Raw genomic sequence first — 4,609 nt, forward strand, 5'->3', positions numbered from 1 at the left:
ACCTGCACAGGACTACCTGTGTGTAACACACTCTCCGGATGGACCCTCTTGTCTCCTCTTATCTGCTTTTCCCTCCTCCTTTCCCTCCTCTCATTTTTTTTCTCATTTCCTGTTCTTCCTTGCTTACTTCCCCTCTTCTGCCCTTAATTCTGCCCTGGTGTTTCCTTTGCCCCTGTGTGTCCTGATTTCCTTTCCTCTTGTTTTTCCTGTTTTCCCCTTGTTTTCAGCCCATATGTTTTACCTCCTCTGGTTCTCGCTTCCTTCATCTCTCACCTCCCTTCCTTCTTTCTTGTTTGGCTTTGCTCTTTTCTGCTTTCTTTTCCTCTGACGTGTCCTTGTTTCCTCTCCTCTTTTCTTCGCTTGTGGGCCCTCATCTCCTTTTCTCTTTCTGTCAGCTGTTGTCTCCTCTCTTCTCGTGTCATCTCATTTTGCCTCTTGTTCTCTCATTTCCTCTCCTCATTTCGCCTCCTCCCTTCATCACTTCTTGGATCCTCTCCTTTTTTCTTCTCTTCTCCTCCCGTCTCTTGTTTCCTCTCATCTTATTGATTCATCCTCTCAGCTCTTCTTACACGTACATTTCATTTTTCTCTCCACTCTTCATCCACTTCTCCTTGTTTTTGTTTTCTATCTCCTCTCTGATGTCCTTGCTCTTTTGCTCCTCTCTTCTCTTATTTCTCCTCCTCATCTTTCACATCACTACATCCTCTCTCTCCCCCTCCTCACTCATTTTGACTACCATTGAATGAACTTCTTTATTTGTCTCCGCTTCATCCCTCTTCTTGTTCTCATCTTCTCCCACTTTTAGTTTCTCTTTGCTTTCCACTCTTCCCTTTACTTATATCATTTTTATTTTTGGTCCGTTCTTTTTCATTTATATCCTCCCATTTGTTGTTTTTTTAATCATTACTCCTCCAGATATTTTCAAGTTATTTTTATATTTCTCTATTTTTTTCTTATTTTCACCACGACATGTTTGTGTTTTCTGTTTTTTAGTTTCTATTTGTCTTCTCCCGAGTCCTCCTGTATTCATTTATTTACGATTCACACTTTTGTTTTCAGTTCTATTCACTGTCTTCAGTGCTTCTACCATGTATGTCCACCTCTTACTTTCTCTGTCCTCTTCCTTATCCTTCTATGTTTTCATCTATGCTCTCTTTCTCTGGTCTTTTTCTCAACACACACTCTGATGATCACTCTTTTTTCACTTGTGTCCTGCTGCCTTTTGTTCATCTTTCTCCCCCATCATCTCCTTTCCTTTCTCTGTTCTCTACATATGCTCTCTTCTTCTTTGTTCACTCCCCTCCTCCCTTCTTCTCCTTGTGTTTTTCCTCCCCCATCCACACACACACTCACGCACACACACACACATTTTGTTTTTCCTTCTCTTCTCTTTCACTCGCCTTTTTGCCATAGAGCAGATGCCCTTTTATTGATATGATCATGGTTAGTGGTCTCAAGGTGCCCATTGGATCTGCTGTATAACCTCATGAAGCCAGTAGCTTGAAACACACACACACACACACACACACAAGCACCCTGTGGCTATGGCATCTTTAAGATGCTGCGAGTGTAATCATAGTAAAGAGAGGAAAGAGAGAAGATGACTAAGTAGGAAATGGAAACTGAGGATAAAGCAAAAAATATATATAAAATAAAATAAAAATGTGCAAAAAAGAGAAAGTGGGAGGAAACAAGAAATTAAAGCAGGTTGGGGGGTTGAGGGGAAGATAAAAGAGGGATATGGTGGGGGTTGAGAGCGCCAGAGGCAATCCCAATATTTCAGGCAGCTGCTAAAAGAAGGTTTCTAAACTATCAAGGTGACCTGGGAGGAGCTCCTGTAACAGAAAGAGAAAGAAAAGTGAAATAACTGCAAAGGTTGCTATCAGTCCCCTATAGAAAAGGGTTTCAATCACTTTCAATTAGGTTTGACCTTGCTGAGCATTTGCTCTTTCTTCTGTGTCAAATTAAGTTGTGATTGAGATGTTTTCATTTCTTTCTCTGAAAGTGAAAAGAAATTTTTTTTGTGTCATGGCCAAATTGTTGAGGAGCTGTAGTAAATCCAATCAAATGGAGGTTGTGAAGGGTTTCTGCGTGTGTTTCAGTCTTTCTGTCAACATATAAAGATCCACGAAAGCTGCAGACGACGGCTACGTTGTCTTCGGTTCAGCTGTGGCCTTCCAATACTGAAGCAAGAAAGTTCACGCTCAAAGAACTCAAAGAAACACACGGTACATTCTTTTCCTACATTCTGTGTCTGGTCATTTTTTTTTGTCTTTGACTGTGAGACATTTTATGACTTCTGATTTGAAAATGAATAAAGTTTCACAGAAGAGCAAATCTGACAAAAGCTATATCTGCTTTATTTGGTTATTTGGAGACAGAAGCAAGTAGCATCTAATCATCATTTTTAACTAAATTAAATTTAAAAAGTTGGACAAGATTTTTAAACTGTTATTGATAAAAAGTCAAGAAATGGTGAAAAAAAAAGTTTTGGCCAAACAGTTAAACAATGAGCTGAAATTCACTAGAAAAGTGTGTAAAGCCAAGCAGTGATCAATAGAGTGATCGCCTTCACATTCCTAAAGTGTTTTCATGTTGTTTCTATTAATAGACTTTTACTAAAATACATTATATAGTTCATTTGAAAGAAAGCACTTTGAGTAAAAAAAGTGAAAACATGACTAAAACATGGTCAGCAGCAGCAAAATAAACACGTTTTTACTGTGACATAAAAACTAAATCTTGCTCCCATTTAAAGGAATGAGTGCATTTCTTAACACAGAGCTAACTCCTGTTTTCAGGGGCTTGAATATGATTGGAGAAAGAACATAATCATACAGAAAATGCAGAAAACACTTTTTGTCTTTTGAAATACTTGTTCAATAATCATTCGAAGGTTTTTTTACCCACGATTTTTTTTCTTTTGTGGTTTTCAGCAATTAAATGTGAGCTTCAGTCAGACTGAAATCTCAGCCTCTGCAGAATACCTTTACCTTTAAAACCACATGGGCTGCTTTTGCAGTGTGTTTTAAATCTGTCCTTCTGTACAAAGAAGCATTAAATTGTACTTCACTGTGTTCACTGGGTTGATTAAATCCTGTATTGAGACTTATATGCCAACAGCCATTGCAACCATCTACAAGGCCAAAGTGTTGTGCTGTTGTGTCTGATGGGTTATACAGTGTATGATACCGTAATAGCAGTAAAGGCTGGTCTCCTCTGTTGTGGCAGGGAGCTTCTTCTTTTTGTATCTTTATGCTGACAGAGACTATCGCGATGTTGAGAGGAGGTGGACAGCAGACTTTTTTTTATCAGCATATTTTTTATTAATATAGAGCAGTAGTACTTAATGGAAAAAAATAATCGGTTCACTGCAGTTGGAGATGATCCTTATGCTGTGCTGATTAATAAATAAATAAAGAAACAAACCAACTATAATTATAGTCCCTGTGTGACTTGTGAGAGCTTTGTTATCTGTTGTTAGCTTTGTGAGCTTATCCTGCATGTTGCTGAAGTGCTGTTATACTGTAAATGCAATGGGCAAATTGCATAAAAAGGTTTATTATGGAGGACAAGGAAATCTGCTGAAAGACGCCATGCAAACAATGATGTACTTTCTGGGTGAATATGAATAAGTGTCTAGCACACGTGAAAGCAGTAACCTCTATGTCTGGTCTTTGTGTGACTTATAGAAAGATGTTTGGTGTTTTTCTCTTAATTAAAGTTGATCTATGCTGCTTTGCTTTTTTCATGTAGTTATACTGTTTACAGCTGCATAAAGAAAGCCACAAGCACAGTCTAAAATAACTTAAGTTAAAATAGCTTTTGTCCGAGAATGTCTGAGCCTTCATATCTTTATATCCATCTGCTTCCAGGAAGCCAGAATTTCTTATATTTTTTGAAGTGGTCTTGGAGAACAAATGGTTCTCTAGGCTTTTTTTTGTTTGTTTGTTAAACCATTTAAAACTGCCTTATCAATTGCACATCCTATCATTTTCTTCTACTTATCCAATTTAGAGTCTCAGGATGGCTGGAGTCTATCCCAGCTGCCATAGGGCAACAGGTGGGGTACACCCTGGACAAGCCCCAGGTCTAACACAGAGATTCAGACAACCTTTCGCACTCACATTCCCACCTATGTGCAATTTAGAATGACCAATTAAGCTAACCCTACCAACTGAATGTCTTTGGACTGTGGGAGAACATGCAAAGTCCAGACAGAAAGGTCATGGCCAGATGGAGGATTCAAATCCAGAACCTTCTTGCTATGAGGCAACAGTGTTAACCAACTATGAATCACTCAAGCATAAAACATCTGCCTATATCAAGGGATGGACCAGTGTTTTGTCTACACATAACAGACCATCCATTCATCCATTTTCTGCCCTTATCCATGCTCCGGGTCCAGAGCAGAATAGCTCAGGACTCCCTCTCCCCAGCCAACTATAGATGAGCTGGATGAGGAAAGACCTTGGTCCTGGGTCTTTCCAGTAAGACATGCCCAGAACACCCAGGAGATATCCAGGAGGCATCCTGGTCAGATGCTAAAACTAGTAGTGGCCCTGCTCTGCACCTCTCTCAGATGACTGAACTCCTCACGCTATCTCTA

This window comes from Haplochromis burtoni, unplaced genomic scaffold (genome assembly GCF_018398535.1).
Source record: "Haplochromis burtoni strain Fernald_Lab_line unplaced genomic scaffold, NCSU_Asbu1 Contig_269, whole genome shotgun sequence".
NCBI lineage: Eukaryota > Metazoa > Chordata > Actinopteri > Cichliformes > Cichlidae > Haplochromis > Haplochromis burtoni.